Consider the following 10748-nt stretch of genomic DNA (forward strand, 5'->3'; position numbering starts at 1 on the left):
AAATTGACCTTGAACTTTAATTGTTTTTTCAATCAAGCCCCTGGTTTAATTAATTAAACTAAATCAAAGTCTAATTAAGCCTCTAAACTTATCAATTCTTCTATTTTTTGATCAAATTGACTTTCAAATTTATAACTTCATCATTATTAGTCCTCAAACTTTTAATTTCTGTGGCCTTGACCTAATTCTTAAATTTATTTTTCATTCACTATTTTTTTATATTTTCTTGGAAATTAAAAAAATGGATTATGATAATAAGGAAAAAAAATTGAGTGAGAAGAAATGAAAAAAAAATTGAAGAGGAGAAAATAAAAGGGGAAAATCTAAAGAGGAAAAAAATTGAAGAGGGAGATGGATTAAGCTTAAAAATTAAAACCGTAAATAGGTTGCCCCCCTCGGTTGAAAGATAGGGCTCTCTTTAGCACAAAAACCCTACCAAAATCTCTCTTTATACACTTTAGATTATGATAATGTTAAAAGTTGTTTTCTTGTTAATATACTTTAGATTTAGACTTTCTATTTATTTTTTTAAGAATATATTTGAAGTTTAAATAATTACTATGACATAAATTTTAACCTTGATTAATTTTATAACATGGATTTTATTTTTAATCATACTTTTTCTTGAAGTATTCTCACTTTATTAGTTAATTTGGTCAAGATAGAATTAATTAAATACATTTATGGATGGATCAACTCACTTGAGGACTGTAAATATAATTAATTTAAGCACATATGTGTAAAGATTGATTTTTATGATAGGTTTATACTTATGCATATAAGAACAACAACAACTATTTATTTCCTTTAATGTATGTATATTCATTTGTTTATTTTTTTCTTATTTTTTGGATTCAATTTGATCATCCTTTACAATTTAGAGTTTAATTTAAAAGAATTATAAACATGAAATATATTAAACTTGAACTTGGATTAGATTATTTTTCTTTGACATGTATATTTTAGAAATCCTTGAACTCAAGTTTTAAAAATATATTGAATGTCATAATTCATATAAATAAATTGAATAAAAATAATTTTTCTATGAATCCAGACAAAATAGACAACCCTTTATTAACACTTTTAAAGTGTAACCATCCTCATTATCCAATTTTTGATGATAAATATTAGGTTTTTTTTTCTAAGTTCTTGTTGATAAAATTTAGATAGCGACTTTTTTTATTTTTACAAAATACCTTGATATTTTATGAGTTTTCATATAGATATAGATGATCTCTATATAAATTTTTTATGTAAATCAATTTAATATACATATCTTATAACAAGTACCTATGTATTAGTTTTAAGTATTTCTTATATTTTAACTTACGAGAATATCTGTTTTTTCATAGAAAAAAAACACAATATATGTCAATCTTTACAACTCTAATAAATATCCAATATTTAAAAAAATATTTTAGAAATAATATTTTGATATAATAGGATTCTTATAATTATAACAACTTTATAATTTTTTTTTGTAAAGTATTTCTCTCCATGGATTTTATATTTATTATAGATTCATTAATCTAATATTATATTAATATTAAAAACAAATAAAATATTTATTAATAATAAATATATATATTTACATTAATATAATAATATCACATACAAAATATAAACATGTAAATCCAACACACAGACTGTACAAAGCTTTAAAGAGGATTTTGTCCACTGACCTAAACTTGAGCTTTCCCTTAAATGAAAACCCAACTTTTGTTTAGACGAACCTCTGAGGTATTCATGGAGATGGCGAGTTTAATCCACACACATCATCTTACTGTTTGAATCAAATAAAGGATGTCCAATGAAAAATTTATTATGAATATTTAGATAGCCTATCTTGAAACCAAATAAGAAAGGATTTAATCTCAAGGTTGAAGAACTAGTAACAACTAATCCGCATGTATCCTAACCATTTAATATTAATATATTAAAAAATTAAAAACATTTAATTTAACACTTGGATTGAATTTCGATCTCTTTTTTATACGATCCCTTTCCAAACTTTTTTTTCTCTATACGGTCAAATTAGCAAGGCGGTAGTGCAAGTAACTATCAAAACAACCGGCAAGGGAATCCTGCATCGAAGGGAGTCGACTTGAGGGTAGAGAGTAGCTGGGAACCATCGATGATAGAAGCTACAAAATAGAATAACACTAGCTGGCGTTGTACGTTTGGCATCATTAGTGAAAACCTCCTCCAGTGCTTTAATGCCGCCAGCATCACCTTGTCACATCAAATATGCCAGTGGTATTTTCAGATCATGCCCACAAGAAGTTTCCAATTTGACGCGTTTTCATGACACTACCATGAAAATGTCCTGGAAAGTATCGATACAGCAGCCCTCCCTCTTGTGCCACTTGCAAACTCCAAGTTGTAGTAGAGGTCTACCACCACAACTGCCTCTGTCTAGACCATCCAGAGCCCCCCAGCTGCAGTTGCTAGACGTAGCTGCTCCTAGTGATTCTGTTGCAACCGCCCCCGGGCCCTCAAGCAAGCAATACCTCGAACGCAAACCACAGGCCACAGGCCAATAGATGGTGCAGCAACTTCATTCAAGATAAAATGTAGTGTTCACCCTTCTATTATTCCTAAAAATTCTTTTTGAGGAAAAAACACGGAAGTCAAACGAAACAATGAAAATAACAATGGAGAAGGCCTAATCGGGGGGGAGCTTGAACAACATGCTTTTCATTATCTAGCTAAAAGAGTTGGTACTAGCAGTAATCTTTATACAACAGACTAGATTACAACAAGAATGTTACAAACAAACTGACATCTGCCCTTTACAATAATCAAAGAAGAGAGTTGTCTTGGTATCAACAAATTCAGCACCTCCCCCTCCGCATCAAAATTAAGTTTCTTCTCCCCTGATCACTCCCACTACCCTCTTAGGAGTTTATAAAGAGGAGTTCACTAACTTCACTCGGTGGAAAAAGAAAATTTGTGGCCGGATTCTTCGAACGAGCGAGGAACCATTAGATGTTACACCTGCGTGGTTCAGCTCGACTATTTTTGTTGATATTTACATTCCTTCAAATGGGTCTCCTTCTTGGTGATGTACCAGGTGTTTGAACTTTTAATAAGGTGGTATCAAAGAAAAGATCGTGAGTATATGTAGTTTGTCTTATTGGATGTAATAAGGGGTCGCTTAAATGGTAGCTGCTTTGCCCTACCATAGCATAGGGTGAGTGAGGAGAAAGATAATTCCTGTATGCAGACCCATGTTGTCGCAGTGGGCTAGAACAAGGAGATACAGGCATAGATGTGATCATTCCGCCATCATCCCTGCACACAACAAAATTGAAGTTAATTTAAAACTCAGGAATGATTATTAAGCATGAGCGGAAATATATATATGAATGGCACAGTGCCATTTACCTTGGATTTTTCAATGCTCTGGTATTACTATTAACCCCTGGCTTCATTGCAAAATCTCCATCCCAAGAATGGGCACTTGTTCGGTTGGAGTGCAGATCTAAGACTGGCTGCTCAGATGATATAATAATTAAGCACTTAGATAGTGTGCAACTTTAGGTTGAAAAGAAAAGGACTATGAGCGCTAATGCTAAAGTTCTAAAGGATATAGCAGCAGTGAAAACTTTGCAACAAGTCTCTTTCACATACACAAACTCTATAAATCTTTAGTAACAATAATATAGGGGTCTCCAATTGCCAAATGATATGTAGTAAACGTGATAGATTCAATCTCGTATTGCATTTGAACCAACAAAAACTTTCTTGGACAATTCTTTTACAGCACAAAAGCTTTTGGTGAAGGAGATTGAAAAGCCTGGTGAAATACCACGTAGCTGTTTAGCATGTACACTTTTCACTAAATAAACACTGCTTTACTGTGAATTCCACGAGCATGTCACAAATTCCTTCTAATAATCATGTTCCGTAAATCATCTATCCCCTTGTTATATATTAAATTAAAGCTCAGCTCATTTGGAAGGAGCAGACACATATATAAAATATGAGGTTACTACGCATCTAAGAGGCATACCGGTGTGCGGCTTCCATCAAAAGTTCTGGGAAAGGCATCCCTAGTAATGTTGATGTTCGCAACTCTTGTTGTTGCTTGGTCCCGAATAAATGGGTGGTCCAACAACTGAAAGGCTGTCGGCCGTGCTGATGGATCTCGTTGCAGGCATAACTTTATAAAACTTTTTGCATCATTGGAAAGATGATCAGGTATATCTGGCATATCTTTGCTGTTTCCAATTTTAAATATTGCAGCAACCTGTTAAATTCAAAAAGATAAAACAATCTTGATAAGGGGCACTTTAAAACTGGAAATGGCAGAGCAATAGCCACAACACAATTTCTTCTATTTAAGTTCTAAATTTTCAGAGGCGCACCCCTTCATACTGACTCCATGGTGGTTTTGATGTTGCCATTTCAAGAAGTGTGCATCCCAAGCTCCATATATCTACTTCAAAACTGTAGCCATTTGTATTCATCACCACCTGAAATAAGAGTATCCAGAAAAACAGTAACATTAATTGAAGAGAAAAAAACAAAAAGAACAAGAAGAATGAAAGGCTAAAAATGGACTGAAAGATTGGATTTGGGCAAGGCAAAGTACAAGGAAAGGTATTTTTTTTTCTGAGAGATAGAGAGAGAGGCTACCTCAGGCGCCATCCAGTAAGGACTTCCCCTTGAATGAAAGCATTGAAGAGCATGCCGTGATCTAATTCAAAATAACACAAATTAAAACACTTTCAATTATAAGCCAAAAAGAGATGGAAAAGGGAAAAAAAGTATCTGACACTAATGGCGAAAAACACGGCAAAATTTAGGGAAAATTATCTTGGACACCCTATGATACAGTGTTTTCTAATATTACATGCACTTTATACCCTCATGTGACATTGTTAAAGTTTATGTTACATTAAAAGTGAAAAGAAAAAATCTCCCTAACATAAAAACACAAGTTTAATGGCAATTTGTAATAAACATAATGCTTATTTTTAATGGAGTCTAAACAAAATGCGTTGTGATAAACCATTACAAACTACAGGTTGCTAATTAACATAAAAAATATAGACAAAGCGCCATAATATTAGAAAAATAGGATACACAAGAATTAAAATACCATAGGGTGCTCAAGATAATTTTCACTAATATTTATTATTCTCAAATTTCACCAGCCAAATGCTTTTTTCAGTGTTTGCCAACTTGTTAAATGTGCAATCATACACAATAGGCGCATGGAATCAGATTGTCTCCAGAAGATTGATTAAAAGGAAAAGAATACTTGAATCCTAACTATTTGTTATTTTAAGGTGCACACATGACAAAATTCTCATGAAAGAGAGCATCATCTGCACAAACATACACTCTCTTATTTAGCTACTTCCACATCTAAGGAGCTGGGAGTAAATTGGCAATTAAATAAGTCCAATATTTCTTTGAAAATATTTTATATTTTAAAATCTGTTGTAGATGAGACATACATGCTTAGCCATGCCAAAGTCAACCAACTTGATTACACCATTAGGGTCCACTAATATGTTTGCACCTTTGATATCCCTGCCATGAACAACACATTTCATAAAACAATGGAGAGACTGAAGAAACTGTGATTTCAGATGCAAACTATCAACCCTAATTACAGTTAACACATACCTGTGAACTGTATTTCTTCCATGCAAATAGGCAAGCCCAGAAAGAATCTGCCTGGTATAATTTTGAATAACCGGTTCCTTAAAGGCACCATATTCTTGAAGCAACTTGTGGACTGAACCACCAGAGACGTACTCCAGATAAACTGAAAGCCTTTCTTCACTCTGGGAAAATGAAAAGGCAAAGAGATTACAGAATCAGGGTCCAGCATACACAATTGATCACTCGGATTGAACAAAATAGAAGTTAAGATGTCAGGAAATGGATTTCAATCATCCCTCTCAATCATGTGTGAAAACATGAGACTTTCATGTGCAAAAGTAACTCATACCAGTTCACTTCCATAGTAACGAACAATGTTTGCATGTGACAGCTGACTAAGCATATTTATCTCCTGTTGGCAAGGAGCAGCAGTTAGAAATGCATCATTAATCACCGAAAAATTTAAAGGACAACCAGAAAATGCACATGTAGAAACTATACTATAATACTGTTTGCTGAGTCTAATGCCGTAAACAAGTTTACCTGGTTCAGCTGCTTGAGACATTCTTTTGATGTTGAATCATCTGAAATAACCGTGACTTCTTTTATTGCGCACATCTGCCCACTCCCACTGTTTAAGTTGCCAATCAATATTTAGAAGAGAGCCATAAATTGCAAGAGGAACAGCATAAATAAAAACAGTGTTGTAGGATCTGTTGCACTCCTATTGCCTTTTTCTCTTTTTCCCCCCTTTGAGCAGATGGAGACAGTAAGTGGCACTTCACATAACTTAAAGACATTACATTCCATAAAATGGATACACTAAAACAGAAAAAATCAATACCAAAAAACTATTATTGTCTCCAAGCACCGACTACTGATGAGTAAATCGTGCCAATAATCATCATCAAGCAGTATTTTATTAAGACTTAAAACTTGTTACGATGAGGCTAACTAGTCCCACCAGAATCATTCACATTACCTGTTAAATCCAAGATAAACATGTCCAAAAGTTCCCCTTCCTAGGAGCTTTCCTTTCTTCCATCTTGACAAGGTAGACATCTCTGTCGCTCCAGCAGTTCTTGGGCCAGGTAAGGAAGGAGGGCTGGTGGGAGAACCTGGTGGAAGAGGCAGCGGATGACATTCGTTCTTCCCATCTTCCAGCCTCCCAGTTGGGGAGTCTATGCTCAAAGCACCCAACAGCTGATGGAGAGGTGAAGTAGGCCTGCTTACTGCTCTCGAGCCCGGAGCAGGACTCCTCGAGCCCGGAGCAGGACTCCTCGAGCCCGGAACAGGACTCCTCGAACCCCCAACGTGTCCTTTATGATCTACAGATAGCCTGGGTTGCAGTTGGCAGATGCACTTGAGAAACATACCGAATTACAGATTTGTAAAGCTTAGCCAATTAGATCTTCAAATCAGTAAGCTGATTGTTACATACAAGAAACCCCGTCTCTATATATTGCTAATGGAGCAGAAAATCCATTGCTTAAAACTAACAATTAAAGCAAAAGAACAAAGCTGATAATTTTACAATAAAGTAGACATCTTCAATTCACATATCATTTTAAGATTAAAATCTTAACAAAAACGTTCACCCCTAATTTTATGCCCGAATGAAAACTAAAATGGTTAAGGACAAGTCCAGTAAATCAAAAGACTGTCCCAACAGGTAAGAAAAATCCAAATCAGTAATACTTGATTGGAAAGAGAAACTAGCTCCCATCCAAAGCAATCAAACTCTGACAGGAAAACTCGGTAAAGAGAGAGAGCAGTGGATTTAAGGACACGGTATTTGGAAGTTCAGAAATCAAAAAAGCTGAGAAAACAGAAGAGACAGCAACCTCTGACGACAAACCATACTCTGACACAAAAACATAGAGAAAAGATTTAAAAATACCCCCTTTTTCGTAACTCAAACAAAAACCCCTAAAAATAGCTCAAGTCTATTCTTCATATCCAAAAACAACTCCATTTCACAAATCAGAATTTAACCCAGAATTCCAAATCCCACCAAAATATAAAAACCGAACCCATAATTCTATAAAAACACTAACCTGTAACCATCAAACAGACCATTACTACTCTGATTATTATCATGATCTTCACCTCCAGATGACCCCGAAGAGCTAACACTAGAAACAGAAACCGACCCAGATCCAAACCCGATTCCTCCTCCTCCACCACCAAGATCACTCGTGAATGGTTTAGGCAGAGGAAGCCCTCTTTTTTCACCTGAATCCGAATCAAAACCCGAAAACGCGGCTAAGCCACCACTGCCAGAAAATTCCCTGTTGGCACGTGGTGAATTCTTCCTCAAAGCCGCCTCATCAAGACTGCTCCTCCTCAATTTTTTATCATTTTTTCCATGTGGGTTCTCTCGATTACTCCCTTCTTTGCTCTTGCTGCTCTTTCTACCCCACCAAGCAGGCATTTTTTTTTTTTTTTGCTTTGTAAGATTGTAAATATGCAAACTTCAACTTCCGAGCCAAAATAGAGAACAAGATATGATTTTTCTTTCTTTGTGTGTGTAAAGAGGAGACTTCGAAGAAAGAAAAGTGGGAAAAAAGGGAGACTTTTTTGTTGTCTTTTTAGAGAGAGAAGGTTAGATTTTTACTTAACTTTCTAGAGAGAGAACTCATCTTAATTGCTCTGTAACAAGGTTTCGCTTATAATTAGTTGAGAGGAGATTAAAAACACGTTTTCATCACCATCTCTATGTTTGAGTGAGATTGTTTTAACTGAAGCATCCGTTTCTTGATCACGTTAATTTGAGATTAATATAATATAATCCTCGTACATTTTCTTTTATGCTTTTAAAAAAAATGTTCAAAAATATCGATAAATCCAATTTCAATTTTAAAAACGAAATCAATCAAATGAAAATAAATAAATAATTTCTGATCTAGTATATATATATATATATATAAAACATGATAAGTGGGGTTTACTTTATGTTTCATAATAAATAATATTCTAATTCAAAACAAAATAGAATTTTACTTTTCACTTTCAAAGAATCTAGTTCACATGCCAAACTATAGGGAAAAATGATACAAATGTTATTGTTTATATGAGTTTTATATATATATATATATATAAGTGGGGTTTCAGAGAGAGAATGCGAAGAAGGTGAGTGTGGGGTCCAGAGGCTACAGTGAGGTACAGCTAAGGAGAAGGAAGAGACGGCAGGCGGTGGGTGGATTAAGAGAAGGAGTGATGACGTGGCAATTTTCTTTTAATATTTTTCTTCAACTTTCAGACAGAAGTGAGAGGGGACAGATAGTGGGGTTTTTACGTGAGGGTAGCAGTTTTTTTATTAATAAAAGGTGTTTGTTTATTTATTTATCATATATTGTATGAATATTTAGAGGTTTTTAGGAGAGTCATGAAGCTCTTTTTTTTAAGTATGTTTTTATTTAAAAATTTATTAAAATGATCTAAAAATATTAAAACATAAATTTAAATAAAAATAAAATTACATCACAACCTCAAACATGATTTTATTATAATGATTAATTTAGAAAAAATTCTAGCATATTGAATCAATTCCTGAATTAAAAAATCAATTTATTAATTATTTTAAATTATTTTGACACTAATTTGATGTAAATTAAATTTCACTAAATTAATATTTTTTATTTAATTTAAAATTCAATTTAAATTAAGTTTTGAATCATAAATTTTTTAAATTAATTGTATCCTCGTTCATTTTTTAAATTACGCTTTCAATTTTTTTCCCTTTGCTTTTTTTTTAATTATTATTTCTTTGGAGCGATTTATATTATATTATCTCATATACGTGGATGAATTTAAGGTTTTGTAAACCAATGAACGAGGATTCTAATTAACTGTAACGCAAGCTGGCTTGATAACAAAATAACTAATCCTCGTTCATTTTTTAAATTACGCTTTCAATTTTTTTCCCTTTGCTTTTTTTTTAATTATTATTTCTTTGGAGCGATTTATATTATATTATCTCATATACGTGGATGAATTTAAGGTTTTGTAAACCAATGAACGAGGATTCTATTACAAGACTCTATCAATAAAATATTCAAGAAAAAAAATCCAGATATTATTTAAGGGTTGTTGAACCTAATATTTGAAAAAAAATTAAAATTGAGAAATTATATTATTATATAATCCAAGTGTGATTGTTATTTAAAAGGATATATATAGAAAGAGAAAGGAAAGTCTCAAAGCGTGCACGTTGATAATATATCCCTAGGGATTTAGTTTACGTGTTGTACGTCACTTAATCATCATTAGATATCATGCATTACCTAAGCTTAACAAAATAATATTAACGGAGGAGGAGGTGAAGTTGTAGGGTTATTCTCCAAAACTCATTAATTTTAACTTTGATTGATAATTTATTTATTTTTAATTCTGAATTAACTAATCCCTTTTCCTTAGGGACGAAGGCTATATTTTAAATTCTTCAGGGCTAGCCAAGCTTACAATTTATTTTTATTTTTTTTCACTATCAACATCATTGTAAATATTTCAGTGATTGGACATGAAAGAGCATGCTAACTTGGATTTCACTCGGTAAAATGCACTATATACCTATTTGAAAATTAAAAAAAAAAAGTGTGTGAGATTTATCCAAAAAAATCAATCTTCTTCCTCTCATTTTTTTTTGTTTCCCTCATCAGACAAGCTGTTCAATATGTATACACTGAACCCCCTTTCTTTTCTTTTTTTCGAGTTCCAATGAGTTCTATGATTTACTGGTAGATTATATGCGAGAACATTTTTTTTCTATGCAAGGTTGACATTATGTTTTTAGCCAGTGTTCGTTTGCATTTAAGCACCAATTCTATGCAAATAAACATTTTTTCCGTCAGTAATTGTTTCTTTCTTGTTAACATATCACTAAGAATCTTTATTCTTTTCATTAACAATATAGCCAAACACTATAATTAATAGTGAGCACTAATATTTGTATCAATTATGAAACTCTTGACTCCACGTTACAAGGTGAGTGTCTCCAAGATTAATAAATATTTTAGTTCATAAGATATAAACAAATAAATTTTTTAGATTCAATATTTTATTCTTCAACAATTAATTCTTATATTTTTTTTATATATTTATTAACTTAAGTATTATTTATTCCATTA

At 32.8% G+C, this 10748-nt stretch overlaps 1 pseudogene; it reads right to left on the reverse strand.

Annotated features, from left to right (window-relative positions):
- Positions 1 to 2671: 2671 nt before the first annotated feature.
- LOC105113186 (mitogen-activated protein kinase kinase kinase YODA-like) lies at positions 2672 to 8269 on the reverse strand (annotated as a pseudogene).
- Positions 8270 to 10748: the final 2479 nt, after the last annotated feature.

This window comes from Populus euphratica, unplaced genomic scaffold, assembly GCF_000495115.2.
Source record: "Populus euphratica unplaced genomic scaffold, PopEup_1.0 scaffold397.1, whole genome shotgun sequence".
Taxonomy (NCBI): domain Eukaryota; kingdom Viridiplantae; phylum Streptophyta; class Magnoliopsida; order Malpighiales; family Salicaceae; genus Populus; species Populus euphratica.